Source organism: Syngnathoides biaculeatus, chromosome 14 (genome assembly GCF_019802595.1).
Source record: "Syngnathoides biaculeatus isolate LvHL_M chromosome 14, ASM1980259v1, whole genome shotgun sequence".
NCBI classification, from domain to species: Eukaryota; Metazoa; Chordata; class Actinopteri; order Syngnathiformes; family Syngnathidae; genus Syngnathoides; species Syngnathoides biaculeatus.
In genome coordinates this window covers 2,028,266-2,044,510 of record NC_084653.1, presented here as the reverse complement: position 1 = coordinate 2,044,510, position 16,245 = coordinate 2,028,266, and the positions used below count along the sequence as shown (strand labels likewise).

Genomic DNA, 16,245 nt, shown 5'->3' with positions numbered 1-16,245 from the left:
CACCCCAGTTCTACATAGTTTGAGCTCATGTTGTTTTGATAGCCACCTGACGCCATAGGAAAGCTATGGCGTCAGGTGGGCGAAATGCTGCGCTGCGGAACCAAAACTCTTGGGATTTAAAAACTTTCCCCACAAACACCATGGATGGCACAGACGATGACATGCTGTGGGAGCAAAATAGGATCACAGTTCATGAATTCAGGAGGCACCAGAACTGGACCAAGTCACCAAAGGTCGCTACGATGGATATTTTTCAGATTACAGATGAGCCAGATGCTTCTTTTAATGTCTTGGCCAAGGATGTGTAATGTCGAGGATAAACTGCACTATGCACAAATGTTTTATGGACAAATATTTAATGCAAAAAACGTTTAGGTTTGGACATGTCCAGAGGCGAGAGCATGAATATAATGAAAGAAGGGTGCTGAGGATGGAGCTTCCAGGCAAAAGAGCGAGAGGAAGACCAAAGAGAAGGTTGATGGATGTTGTGAGGGAAGACGTGAGGGCTCTTAGTGTTAGAGAAGAAGATATAGGAGAAAAAGATGGAAAAAGATGACACACAGTGGCAACCCCTTACGGGAAAAGCCGACAGGAAAAGAAGAACTGTTAAATATTTATTTAAGACTGTAATATGTGTTATCAACAGTATTAATAAAATGTTGTGCCATCATTGAGCATTTATTTTAGTTGGTTGAGGGATTCTGTTCTGACAATTACAGGGACCAGGACAAGCGTGTCCTTGGGCCTGTCCCGAGATTATATTATGGCTACATCAGCACATGCACAATGATGATGATTAATGATTGTTGTACAGACAGTTTTTTTAAAAACAAATACAAATCTAACAAAATATGAATACAAATAATTCCCAATATTTTTAGCATATGGGTAGCAGCAACTTTGGGGTCTGCATTGTACATTTTAGAAGGCTTTTCCTGATTTTTTTCATGTCAACATTGGGGGTGCACATTATACTTCAGGACATATTATACTCAAGAAATTACGGTAACATGTCTATGAAGTTGTGGAAACACAGTTTTGGGGTTGGCATGGCTATATCCTCAGCCAGGATGAGGAAGGCATCAGGGTCAAATGTCTGCTATCCACGCTTGCCTCTCTCTTGCTTCCTTCTGTTCCACCATGGCCTGTCCACTGTGGGCTGGATGCTGAGTGGGCATCAAGGATTGCGCTGGCCTTTGGAGGAGAGCACAGTCATATAGCGCTTCCACAATTGCTATTTATAACCAAAAATAACATTTGTGAATGCTGAGCAAAAAGTCTTTGGAGTAGGAGTGTAACGGGGTGTGAGTGCATCACAGAGACAGACAAACACAGTTCTTTTACAAAAAAAAAACAAAAAAACACACCATTATGTAGGGAGAAAGAAGAGCCACTGCAAGTGCATGTGCCATCACCGTGCCTTGTCTTGGAGGTAAAAAGAGTGTCAGATCAAGTGATAAAGCTGAAATTTGAACTTAAGGGTGTTCTATATAATGTGTTTCGTGGCTTTTCCTTATAAATAGGTTGTGACCTACAGGTGAATGAGAAATACTGGAATGAGCTCGATCAAGTAGTGCTCAGCATGTCAGACAAAAAGAGACTGGTGGAGGTTTTAATGGACATGTTGGTAAAGGGAACAGGGATGATGAAGAAATGATGGGTAAGTTTGGCATCCAGGTAAGGAACCTTAAGGGACAGATGGTGGTAAACTTTGCAAAATAGATGCAGAGCTGTAGTGAACACTTCCTTCCAGAAGGGGCAGGAACATAGGATGACCTACAAGAGTGGAGGCAGAAAAACACAAGTGGATTACATCTTGTGTAGATGATGTAATGTAAAGGATGTTACTGACTGTAAGTTAGTGGTAGGGGAGAGTGTGTCTGGACTGGGTAGGATGGTAGTGTGTAGGATGTCTCTGGTAGCGGGGAGGAAGATGAAGAAGACAAAAGCAGAGTAGCGAACCCTGTGGTGGAAAGTGAGAAACGAAGAGTGTTGTGTACTCGTTGTTACATTTATGAACCATTCATTCAGAAGAACCTGATCCATGCAAGCCACTATTGTGCAGCTTTTCAGGAAAAGGTGAGACAGGCTCTTGGTAAAAAGGAGGAGTTTCCAAAACACTGGCCCACACACAGTCAAGGAGATCAGAGAAACAAGTACTTGGTGCATCTTCTGGATGGAGACATGATGGTGGAATGTCAGGGCCCTGGCCAGGCCACTGACCTCTGTGCAACTGCCTCTGGTAGCAGCTCCTCACCTGTGCCTGATTGACGCTAATTAGGCCACGCATATAAGCCTTGTGTTTTTCATTGTCAGTTGACAGTTGGTTGTGTGATTTGAATTTCTGGAAAAATCTTACTCCCATGGAGGATCGTTTGTATTTTTGATTGTCATCACTGCATGTTGAACACAGTGACCGTGTTTGTGGAAGAACTGAATGTTATAATACTCCCACAAATTAGTAATCGGTTAATCTTCTTCTTTCTTCTTCTTCTTTTCCTTTCGGCTTGGTTCGGTGTCGGCACAGCGTGCCATCTTTTTCTATCTTAGCATATCTCCTGCATCTTCTTCTCTAACCCCAACTGCCCTCATGTCTTCCCTCACCACATCCATAAACCTTCTCTTTGGTCTTCCTCTCACTCTTTTGCCTGGCAGCTCCATCCTCAGCACCCTTCTACCATTACACTCACTCTCTCGCCTCTGAACATGTCCAAACCATCGAAGTCTGCTCTCTCGAATCCTGTCTCCAAAACATCCAACTTTGGCTGTCCCTCCAATGAGCTCATTTCTAATCCTATCCAACCTGTTCACACTAAGCGAGAGCCTCAGCATCTTCATTTCTGCCACCTCCAGTTCTGCTTCCTGTTGTTTCTTCAGTGCCACTGTCTCTAATCCAAACATCATGGCTGGCCTCAACACTGTTTTATAAACTTTGGCCTTCATCCTAGTGGAGACTCTTCTGTCACATAGAACACCAGACACCTTTCGCCAACTGTTCCATCCCGCTTGGACCTGTTTCTTCACGTCCTTAGCATGCTCACCATTGGTCTGTATTGTTGACCACAAGTATTTGAAGTCATCCATTCTCACTGTCTCTTCTCCCTGGAGCTTTATTCTTCCTCCTCCTCCCCTCTTATTCACGCAGATATATTCTGTTTTACTTCGACGAATTCCTCTCCTTTCCAGTGCATACCTCCATCTTTGTAATTGTTCCTCCGCCTCCTCCCTGCTTTGACTGCAGATAGCAATATCATCTGTGAACATCATGGTCCAAGGGGATTCCAATTTAACCTAATCTGTCAGCCAATCCATTACTACTGAAAACAGGAAGGGGCTCAGTGCGGATCCCTGATGCGATCTCCCACCACCTTTAATACTTTTGACACACCTACGGCACATCTCACCGCTGTTCTATTGCCCTCATACATGTCCTGTACTATTCTAACATATTTCTCCGCCACACCAGACTTGTGCATGCAGCAACACAGTTCCTCTCTTGATTCTCTGTCATAGGCTTTCTGTAGGTCTACAAAGACACAATGTAGCTCCTTCTGACCTTCTCTTTACTTTTCCACGAGCATCCTCAAGGCAAATAATGAATCTGTGGTACTCTTTCTAGGCATGAAACCATACTGTTGCTCGCATATACTTACTTCTGTCCTGAGTCTAGCCTCAACTACTCTTTCCGATAACCTCCTGGTTATTCACGCTTGCCTCTTCTACTCTACCGTCTTTCCCATTTTGTTCGTTCAGTAACTTCTCAAAGTACACTTTCCATCTACTAAGCACACTACTGGCATCAGTCAACATATTTCCATCGCTATCCTTAATCACCTTTACTTGCTGCACATCCTTCGCATCTCTATCCCTCCGTCTGGCCAACCTGTAGAGATCCTTTTCACTTCTTTCGTATCCAACCCGGTGTATATGTCGTCATATGCCTATTGTTTAGCTTTTGCCACCTCTACCTTCGCCCTACGTTCCACTTCTTCTTTGCTAATCTCTTTCTTTGTATGACTTCCTGGATTTTGGGGTTCCATCACCAATTCTTCCCTTCTTCTTCCCTTTCCTACCAGAAGACACACCCAGTTCTCTTCCCATCTTCTCCATGGTAAAATTATTTAAACCCTGCACCTAAACTACTAGCGTTACTCCCTTTCTACTTGTTCTCTTGGATCCACAATATATCAACCTTTCTTCTAATCATCATGCCAACTAAATCCTGAGCTTTTCCTGTCATAGTCCCAACATTCAAAGTCCGTCCACACAGCTATAGGGTCTGTGCATTCCTCTTCTTCTTCTGCTGACTAACCTTCAACCTACATTATCTGAATTTCTACGTACGTCTTGCAGTTCCTGCGGCGGGCGTAGGAAGCTCGGGCCATGACCTAACCGTTATGGAACGCTCATATATATTTGGCACAGTTTTACACCGGATGCCCTTCCTGATGCAACCCTGTGCATTTATCCGTGCTTGGGACCGGCCGACAGGTTGCACAATAGTGTGCTGCCCTAAGGGCAGCAGATATTCAAAAAAGAAGAAGCAATCAAATAAAACTCAGCACATTAGATACACAATTCACATACTACCTAATCTATGTCAAAGGTCAATTGTCATCCCTATAAACATTCTAAAATAGATATTGTAATGAAAAATACAATTAAAAAAAATACAGCTAACATTATTCACTTCAATGTCTATAAGAATACGAATGTGACCGGTGATGTAAGGATCACGGCCAAACCGCATGCAGCCAAACCACCTCCCCACCCGATCCACCTCCGCATGGCAGTGATAAAAACAACACCGCCTCCGAGTGACGACGACGCAGTGGCCAAACCCCCTCCTGTCCGATCCACCTCTGCGGGGCGGTGATAAAAACAATGCCGCCCGCAAGGGACAAAGACGCGAAATCACCTCTCCATCCGATCCGGTGATTTTAGCCCACTGAAGTCGTCACCAAGTGCGTCCCACGTCGAGTATTCACAACATTCGGTCCAAATCCAGCAGTGTTTATTGAATTACGATTGGGCTGGCCAGAGCCTCCTGTTTAGGCTGCTACCAGTTTGGAGACCGGAAGCCATTTGGGGACCAGAATCTCTTGAGAATTTTTAATCAACTCAGCAGTTTGTTGAATTTAAATGGACTTTTTGACAAATTTCAGTCATGTTACCGGGCTTATCACAGTACAGGATCTGCTCTTATCAACCTGCTAAATTATGTCAAGGATGTGTCTGTCATCAACACAGTCCGCACCTGCTCCGATGAATAGATGCGATCCCCTGCTTCTCCTCTCGTTAATAATGGTCTGCATATATTGCCACACATGCAGCCTGGTCCTCGCCAGATTGTCATACTTCCGTGTCACGTTACCGCAACTCCATGTCCTTGTCTTTGACGCTTTATGTACTGAACCCTGCCATGTTGATGACTCTGCCTCTACGCCTGTTGATTCTGACAAAGCTGCTTGTTTGGACTGCCTGCCTGTGTACCGACCTTGGACCGAATAAATCCGCTTTCCTGAACTGTACCTGTTCCCGTGAGTCGTGCATTTTGGGTTCAGTCTCGTGTTCTGGTCATGACAGAATGATCTGGCCACGACATGGACCCAACTGACTCAGATCTTGTGTGCCACGGTCTCCAGATTCAAGGATGTCGGCTTGCCGAAAATCACGAACATTTCCTGATGGCTGCTCGCCAGGTGGAGCAGCACGGCAACCTGCTATGGTAGGTACTTCCCGGGCTTAGTTCCCTGCCTGAATCCTTCCCCAGAGGGGATGTCACCAGGCCGGCGCCAGTAGCTGCCGCAGCATCCTCCCGTCTCCACAAGTCAGTTCCCCCGCCCGACCCCGGCGCACATGAGGGTGTCTGCTCTCCGCTCTCCCATCCAGAGTCTTTCTTAGGGGACTCTGGTAATATCAAGCCATTCATCATGCAGTGCGGGCTCCACTTCAAGCTACAGGCAGCTGCCTTTCCCTCTGACAGAGCCAAGATCGATTTCGTCATTTCCCACCTGATGGGACACGGAGAAGCATGGGCGACTGCTAAGTGGAGCCGCGACGTGGACGTGTCGGATGTGGGCGTACTTTGTGACATCCATGGCACAAGTGTTCCAGTATGCATCCTCTCAACGCAAAGCGGTGAACTCTTTGATCTTGCTGAGGCAAGGCAAGCGCAGGGTTTCCGACTACCCCAATGACTCCCGCATTCTTGCAGCCGAAAGCCAGTGGAACAACAGTGCGCTCCTAGATGCATTCTTTCAAGAACTGTCCCCCGCAGTTAAGGACCAGTTGATCCCGCTGGACTTGCTGACAGACTTGGATTCACTCATCGCTCTCACTTTAAAAATTGACAAGAGACTCATGGATCAGGAACAGGACAACGCTTGGTGGAGGAATACGCTTTCACGTATCAGGGACACCAACGCTCCACAAGGTCCGTCTGGAGATATGGAGAAGCCCGGGCAGCTGGGCCGCCTCCGCCTGTCACCTGAAGAATGTCTATGGCAGCGGATGTGGGGACTCTGTTTCTATTGCGGGCACACTGTGACCAGCTGCGCGGGCAAACCAGCTGGTACCTCACCCCTGTGTACGGTGAGTCTCAACCTCATCCCGGACATCCCGGAATAAGCACTTCCATTAGTAACTCCCTGTGTTCAGGAGGACAGCCAGTCAGAGCGACGGCTTTCATAAACTAAGAGGTTCAGATGCCAATCTTTTAACTTCACATATGCTCAAAAGCATGGGTCTCAGGCCTTTTGAGGTACAGCACTCCCGTAACGCGTACGCGACAAATGGCAGTTTTTTTAGGCAAAATAATCCACCATACTCAGATTATGAATGTTAACATTCCTGGACTCTCATTCGGAACACATCAGCTTCAATGTTTTTGACACCAAGAACCATAATACTATTTTAGGGGAGTCCATGGCTGAGATTACATAACCCCCATATCGACTGGTCAACCGCACAAATCAGGTGATGGGGAGCCAAGTGTGCACTAATGTACCTCTCATCCCAGAGGGGGGAGAGGGAAGAGGCTGATCAAACCTCGCAAGATGAGCCATACTTGTCGTCAGTCAACTCCTGTTACCATGACCTGAAGGAAGTATTTTCCAAAGGCCAGGCCAAGTCACTTCCTCCTCACAGGCCATATGACTGCACCATTGACCTGCTGCCAGGCTCCTCACCCCGGCGCGGGAGGCTATATTCTCTTTCAGGTCCGGAATATCAAGCCATGAAAGAATATGTGGAATAGCCGTTGGCCGCAGGACTTATCCGGCCCTCGTCGTCACCATCCGGGAGGCTTCTTTTTTGTGGATTAGAAAGATAAGACCCTGCGACCCTGCGTCGACTATCGAGGACTGAACGACATTACGATAAAGAACAGGTACCCTCTCCTCCTCATTGCCACAGCATATGAACTCCTGAAGGGGGCCAAGGTTTTTACCAAGCTGGAGTTGAGGAGTGCGTACCACCTAGTGCGGAAAAGAGAGGGGGATGAGTGGAAAACTGCTTTCAACATGCCCACGGGGCATTATGAATATTTAGTGATGCCCTATCGACTCACAAACGCACCGGCCGTATTACAGGATTTTGTCAATGATGTTTAATGTGAAATGCTTAATATTTGTGTATTTGTGTACTTAGATGACATCCTGATTTTTTCCCCAGATGAAAAATCCAATGTCAGGCACGTTTGGTTACGTCATGACCTGTATGTCAAGTTGGAAAAGTGTGAGTTCCATTCATCTTGGATTGTAGACACTTGTTCGAGGGGGATCAAGTTCCGTTTTTGGTATTAACCAACCACAAAAACCTGGAATACCTTAGGTCAACCAAAAGGCTTAATGTCAGATAAGATAGGTGGGCACTCTTCTTCACGTGGTTTCGCTACGTGATGTCCATCAGCCGGGAACCAAGAATGGGAAACGCGATGCGCTGCATGATAGGGAGATAACCAAATCCTACCCTGTGTGTATCCTCACCGAAGCTTGTTTTGTCTCACTTTTCACCTGAGAAATTGAATCACAGGTTAAATATGCGCTAAGGGACTCTCACAATCCTGAAGGTTGCACTGATGACAAGCTGTGTCCCTCTGCAAAGGGGTAGAGAAATTGACTGTGCCCAATCCAATCGCAGTGTGCCACCTCGGTATGGCCAAAATGCAGTCGGTACTGGAACAACGCTTTTGGTGGCTGAATGTAAAGAAAGACGTCAGGGAGTACATCAACGCATGTCCTGCTTGTGCAACAAATAAACCCTCCCAAAAACGCCCCTCAGGGGAGTTACAGCCTCTGTCCATTCGTCGATGACCATGGTTACATATCCCTCTGGACTTCGTGACCGGGTTATCGCCTACGCAGGATCACACCACTGTTCTCTCAGTGGTAGACTGTTTCTCCAAAATGGATTACTTCATTCCACTGCCAAAAGTCCCCTCCACGAAACAGACGGCTGAGCTTATGATGACTAACATATTCAGGTTGCATGGTCTTCCCGCTGACGTGGTTTCCAACAGGGGGCCATAACCCGGAAACCAATGGCCAAACCGAGCGCATTAATACAGACCTGGAGGCAGGACACCGGTGTTTCGCTTCTCACGACCTGCGCTCATGGAGTCAACAGCTGATCTGGGTGGAATACCCCCACAACTCACTTTCCTCGGCGTCCAGTGGGTTGTCTCCTTTTCACGTTGTACACGGTTATCAACCCTCTGTTTTTCCATTCACAGATTCAAACTCGTACGTGCCGTCCGCATTGACCGTTGTACGGCGCTGCAAGCGAACCTGGGAGCAAGCCCGACAGATGCTACTATGCATACTGGACACTTTGTAATAATCCATTGCCAGCTAGAACCAGTTGAGACAGAAACCATTTATCTAAGTGGAAAGCCCCGATCTCACGCCACAGGTGTGATACCACTCATGATCCGCCCTTCTGACAAGATAAAGGATGTGTGCTTTCTCTGTACCTTCGCACTTGTGATCTGCTCTCTACAGCCATTGTCCGTGCAGAAACAACAGACACTCCCAGATCGATGGAAGGCAATTTATTTAAATCAGGATGCTTGTGAAAGAAATGTAATCTATCACTGCGGTCATGCAAACCAAACTGCCTGCTGTGAAAACTAAGCCCCTTTATATATTGCATTTATGAAAGGGGGAACTGGTATATGTTTTTTTTTATTATGGTATGGGTGTAGAAGTGTTAACTATGTTGACGGAAATATTTTAGCCTTATTACTTCCAGACCTGTTCAATCAAAAACTCACTTCAGCATAGCCTGTCTGACAAATTGATTTCTGTCAAAAATCAAAATAACAAAATGCCACTATACACATAATAAAGTAATTTATATCTGTCAGTCTAGAAAGGGTTACAAAACCCATTTTTGAAGCTTTTGGACTGTATCAAACCACTGTGACACCCATTACCCACAAATAGATAGATTACCCATGGAACAGAAGTGAACTTTCTGCGCACAAACTTGGGCAGAAGAAAGGAAAGTCTCATCATCAAAGATTCAAATGCCCACTGTGCACAGCCACCGTGAGAAATGTTTTATTTTTTACAATCATCATAGCATCTTATGTGCATCTTCAAACAACCCCCCCCCAAAAGAAACAGTTATTAGGGATTTAAACATTCCTTGATTAAACATCAAAATTAAAGACAGCCTAGATGTTTCTTTAACCAGCAAAGCATGACATACCCTATTTTTCAGACTATAAGTCAAACTTTTTTTTCATAGCTTGGCCGGGGCTGCGACTGAGAAAGACTGAACAAAAATGCCATTGAAGAGAAAATCATATTCTGCAGATTATTTTAAATAACATTGTTATGATGTTGCAAACCAATGATGATAAAAATACTTAATGGGACATCTGGTGCTTCATACGTCGTTAGATTAAGCTTCATGCAGGCGTTGAGACTTCAGTCTGCTTATCGTGAACATAATTCAATTTGATTTGCCATCATGATGGTGCAATGGTGAACAGTTCTTGCCGACAAAGGCATGTCTTTTATTCGTTTGATTATCTTGTTTTTATGCGAAGTTGGAAAAATGTTTATTGACAACATTGAGGACAAACTGACATATTCCCTATCTGTGAATGTAGACACACAACAGAACCCTTCCTCTCCACAAAGGCTGTCCATTCTTGTTGAAAACTCCGGTACTCGTATTTTTTCTTTGAGTGACCTTTGTCAAAAGCATTACAATATTTATGTCGTTGTTCCAACATGAACGGCGTTCGACCCGACTACGGCAACCCCACTGGGACAAACTCTTGCTGCATCATTTGCGTTGGCTCCCGCCCCAAACTATGGCAACCCCACTCAGACAAAGGTTCTCTGCGTCATTTACGTTGCCAGCATGACAGAAATCACAAGTACAGTATGTCGTTATGATGGCTCCGCAATCCATATGCAACCACCAAAAGAGCCAGGTATGGCTCGCGAGTCATAGGTTCCCGATCCCTGCTGTGGGAGCAGTGGATGACTGATGGAGAGCACAGCTTCTGGATGAATCCGCCATGCAACTTTTTGGGAAGTCATTGAATGCCTCGACAAAGTATGGGCTTCCGTGACAAACAAAACCATCCTGTCGAGATTCAGAAAGGCTGGAATAGGTTAGTTGTAACTGCAACTGATCTGTGACGTAGAATATGAAGTGGCGCGTTGTCTACCTCTGGAATTGGCAGACTTATTTAGAAGTGACACTGAGGATGATGATTTCATTGGATTTTAGTTACCGGGTACTAATGGTTTTGGTCAACTTTTTGTATGTTATTTATGCTATACTTATCGGAATAACTATTGTTAACATACCAGGCACATTCTCAGTTGTGTCATGTAACGTAAGCATATTCTTCAGCCTGTTGTAGCCTCTGTTCAATTTTAATTTTTAATTGTTCGTCATTTAAATTTTAAATGGCGTCTGTTCTCGGTGTTGGATTTTATCAAATAGATTTCGCCCAAAAATGCAACTTATACTCCAGTGCAACTTATATATGTTATTTTTCTTTTTTTTATGCATTTTGTGGCTAGGGCGCCTTGTACTCTGGAGCGACGTATAGTCCGCAAAATACGGTAACTCATTTAAAAAAATGCAATCGGGATGAGCACGGACGTATGCGGGTTGAGTGTATTAAACAATTCTGACCAATACTTGTGCCCATATTTATCAGAACAGTCAAGGGGATAAATGATAAAAGTCAAATTAGTAACAATATGAACACAGCTTCAAGATTTAAGTTATTATTAAACTCAGGTTAAGACCCCACCTTCCTGGCTAATTATCGTCCCTTATCACTGATTAAGGGAGATATCAAGATTATCTCGAAGGCCCTGACTGCGAGACTTGAAAAGGTACTCCTATGGATAATCTACCATGAACAGACGGGCTTCATTAAAAGTAGAAGTTCCACTAATAATGTCAGATGTCTGTTAAATTTAATTAGCATGTCAACATAAAAATCTGAATGCAATCATGTCACTTGACGCAGATAATGCTTTCGATGAAGTTAACTAGGCATTCCTTTTTGCAGTACTTCTTTGGAGATTCATTTTATATATTGGATAGCAACATTATACAATGTGCCAAAAGCGACAGTCATCACAAATAGCATTACTTCACAAAGTTTTACATTACAAAGAGGAATCAGCCAATGAAGTCCACTCTCACCAATGCTAATTTTAAAGGTATCTGCTCAGGAGCACAGAACACAAAATCTATTTTATAATCTTTTTTATAGGAACCCAAGTATTCTCTTCAGGAAGTTTTCAATCTCATTCAAACATTTTCACAAATATTAAGAGTATCAGGCAGCATGGTGGAAAAGATGTACAGCATCTGCCACACAGTTCTGAGGACCAGGGTTCAAATCCCAGCCCCGCCTGTATGGAGTTTGCATGCGTGGGTCTTCTCCGCGCACTCCGTTTTCCTCCCACATCTCATCGACATGAGTTAATTGGAGACTCTAAATTGCCCCGAGGTGTGATTGTGAGTGCGACTGTTGTCTGTCTCCATCTGCCCTATGATTGGCTGGCAACCAGTTCAGGGTGTACCCCGCCTCCTGCCCGTTGACAGCTGGGATAGACTCCACCACTCCAGCGCCCCTTGTGAGGATAAGTGGCTCATAAAATGGTTGGATGGATATTATTATTGTGGCGGCACAGTGGGACAGCAGTAAAGCGCTGGCCTCACAATTCTGAGGACCCGTGTTCAATCCCGGACGCACCTGTGTGGCGTTTCAAATGTTCTGCCTGCTGAGGTCTTGTCCGGGAACTTTGGTTTCCTCCCAAAAACATGCAACATTAATTGGACGCTCTAAACTGCCCCTAGGTGTGATTGTGAGTGCAACTGTTGTCTGTCTGTATGTTCTTCTTGTTCTTCTTTTCCTTTTGGCTTGTCCCATTAGGGGTCACCACAGCATGTCATTTTGTTGTCTTTCTCTATGTGCCCTGGAATTTCGTTGGCAGCGTGCCAGATTTATGTTAGTCACAAAATAGGGCCCCATATGTGCAGAAGCATAGACATCCAAGGTATTTCTTTCTATCTCTCTGTTAACCAAGAAATATGTACCGTCTATGTGTTATCCGACTCATTTCACACCCTCGACCACTCTTTTAGGAAAGCATCAGACTTTTAAGTCTCTGCTTGCCATTTGATGTGCAGGATAAATTAATTCCTCTCTCAATCTGCTGTAATGGCCTCCTAAAAACAGCACATGGAATCAACTCAAGTAACTATTGGCAGACATCTGGAAATGCTTTGCTTCTGTGCTGGAGGTCACTGTCTGGACCAATAGCGATCTTACCTCAACCCTTGCATTTTGACAAGCTTTCATATATCTGCCGGGCCTAAGATGTGTACTGTATGGAGAAACCCCCGCTGCTCTATCCCATTTGCCGTCACAGCAGCACAACCCAATCCTCCCCCTATTGCTCCTTTTTTCTCCAACTGTGAATTTCATTCCAACCTCATTCTTGGCTCTCATCCCTTTCTCTCTCTTACCACTTGATGAATACTAACCAGCCTATAAATTATAGTAATTTGCTGTGTATAATGCACCCCCCCTTGCCAAAAAATATCAAACGTCAATAGTGCGCGTTATACATACAGTAGGTAAAGAGAAAACGAAAAATAAACCTCACAGGTATGCCGCCATCTAGAGCTTATGAAAAAGCTGTACAATTCCATTCCAATGTGCCACAGCCAGTTAAAGGTATCCACTTTCATTCTAGTATACCACTTCCACCGAGACGTTATGAAGAAAAAGTGTAGCCTACACTTTCATTCCATATTGACAGGGCTATGTATGGCGCTCTCCAGGTCAGGGTTGAGCCCTAACCCTTTCCCAAGTGGAGGAGTTCAAATACCTTGGTGTCTTGTTCATGAGTGAGGGAAGAATGGAACCGGAGATTGACAGGCGGACCGATGCAGCGTCTGCAGTGATGTGGACTTTGTATTGGTTCCTTGTGTTGAAGAAGAAGCTAAGCCAAAAGGCAAAGCTCTGTATTTACCGGTCGGTCTATGTTCCTACCCTCACCTATTGTCATGTTCAAGATAAGAAGATTCCAGATATATGTCGCCAAAACAAATCTCCACTGCAGGATGTCCGGACCTTCAGTTAGAGATAGAGTGAGAAGCTCTGTGATCCTGAAAGGGCTCAGAGTAGAGCCGCTGTTCCTCCGCGAGAGGAACCAGATGAGCTGCCTGGAGCAATTGATTTGAGTGCCTCCTGGACGCCTCCATGGTATGGTGGTCTGAGCATGTCCCAGAGGGAGGACACCCCGGGGACACTCCAGGACATGATGGGAAGACGATGTCTCTCGGCTTGCTTGGGAATGCCTTGGGATCGCCTTGGAAGAGCTGGAAGAAGTGGTTATGGAAAGGGAAGTCTGGGGTTCCCTGCTAAAGTTACTGCTCATGCATCCGGATGGATGGATGGAACATGGAACTGTGAGGTGTCTGTGCTAACCAGCCGGGCACTGTGCCACACCACAAAAAAAACAATTACCACAGTAAAGTTTATTGGGTAGCTTTTACTACCATATATATAATATCTATCCATCCATCCATCTATTTTCTTGGCCACTTATCCTCACAAGAGTGCTGGAGACAATCCTAGCTTACATTGGTCAGTAGGCAGGGTACACTCTAAACTGGCTGCAAGCCAATTACAGGGCACATGGAGACACACAACGCTTGCATTCACAATCACACCTAGGGGCAATTTATAGTCTCCAATTAAGTTATGTTTTTGGGATGTGGGAGGAAACCGGAGTGGTCCAAGAAAACCCACAAAGGCAGGACCGGGATTTGAATCTGGTCCTCAGAACTGTAAGGCCAATGCTCTACAGCTGTGCCACCGTGGGACATTTTGACACAGAGATTTTTTTTACATTTTTTATTTCATTATTAGCTACTTAAAGGTCAACTGACATGTAAAAGCATAATTTTTAGTACGTCTTTAATTTTTGAAAAACTCAGCTGGAATGGACCCATCCATTTTTTCACCACACGTCAGGATTTTGTCATGTATGGATTTTTGGATCTCAAGCCATGAAAACCCTCTTGAGGCATTTGTGTTGGAGAAGAACAAAGAAGTGACGTTTTTTTGTAGTAGTAGCGTCAAATGTTTATATTGGTTTATACCTATTGTACCGGTGAAAAAATACTTGTTTTTTTGATCAAATTAGCCAAAATGTCGGCTAGTTGTATTGCTGGATTTTGCTTGAAGACTCGGGAGGATAGACTGACTCTTCACACTTTTCCAAAACACTCGGTCCGTCGTGAAAAATGGATTGCACAGGTGCAAAGGACGATAGCTTTGTGGGTTCTAAATGACAGGTGGGTGTGTATAGAGCAGATTAAAAAAAATAACAGTTGTGGGGGACTAATTTCTCTCACAGTTTATAGCATATGTTTTGTGTTCATTTAGAATAAATCCCCTTGGTCAAACTGGCAAAAATAACAAAGCACTTGTATTGCGTTTAAGACAATTTAATCACACACAATACAATACAACACAAAACAATAACAACATAGAAGTACAAAGACAGTTTAGAAGCGTGTAACACGAGCTAACTAACTAACTCGACGTATAGTGACCATTGTAACAAACAGAAAAAAAACCCAGCTAATTTCTCGCCGGTAAAACAGGTATAAACACGCAAACCCGCCAGTGTGGGCGTCTGCAAAAATACATCACTCGCCTGGTTCTTCTCCAACACAAATGCCTCGAGAGGATTTTCATGGCGGGAGATGCAAAAATCCATATACGACAATATCCTGACGTGTGGGGGGGAAAAAAGGATGCGTTCATTCTGGCTGACTTTTTGTAATTAAAAACCATACTAAAAATATTGTTTTTCACGCGTCAGTGGACCTTTAATTTCAGTGTTGACTGGTTGATTGTTGAAGTGGTACTAAACCGGACCAACACTGATTTTCCTAGTGAAAATAACGAAAATGTAGTCAAAGCTTTGCCCTGATCAGGTCCTTGCATTACAAATCCTGCTGGTGGTACATTAGCTCCTTAAATCGTGTTTATGAGCGTAGATGAATAAGTTAATCCGCAGGGTATTTACAACCTTTTCGTGACAGGGTCTCTCTGCTTCAATGGTACTTAAGTTCACTGTGGACTGGCTGATTGTTAAAATGGAACTCAATTACACAACCTCCCAACCCCCCCCCCCCCCCCCCGACACACACACACACACTTCCTGATTATTTATGGTCCGAGTGAACAGGCACAGTCCGTCCAATTAAAGTTGAGTATTGACTGTGCAAGCCTCTGTTCAGCATTTCTGTCTGAGAGGAAACATGTCGGGGGCGGTAAGGGAGATCAGATTCAGAGGGGCTCTGAAATGTTTGCTTTCCATAATCTTAAAGACTGACTTCAGAGGACAAAACTAAAGTTACCGATTTTGAGATCTGATTAATTCTTGATAGAGTGGTACCTTGATATACCAGTGATGCAATGCAAAATTTTGTTTTTACCATATTTGAGCCTTCTTTGGGTGGATATTTTGCTTTTACTCGTGAGCTGGAATTTGAGATATGCATGGTGTGTGGCGGCAGTGAAAAAACATACATTAATTGGACACTCTAAATTGCCCCTAGGTGTGATTGTGAGTGCGACTGTTGTCTGTCTCCATCTGTCCTATGATTGGCTGGCAACCAGTTCAGGGTGTAGCCTGCCTCCTGCCCGATGACATCTGGGATAGGCTCCAG

At 44.5% G+C, this 16,245-nt stretch overlaps 1 long non-coding RNA gene across 1 annotated transcript in view; it reads right to left on the bottom strand.

The window, feature by feature from the left end:
• Positions 1-381: 381 nt before the first annotated feature.
• Positions 382-16,245, bottom strand: part of LOC133511935 (uncharacterized) — a 33,610-nt gene continuing 17,746 nt past the window's right edge. Inside the window, exon 3 of the long non-coding RNA XR_009798078.1 lies at positions 382-1,194. This is a non-coding gene — a long non-coding RNA (uncharacterized LOC133511935). The remainder of the gene's footprint in view (positions 1,195-16,245) is intronic.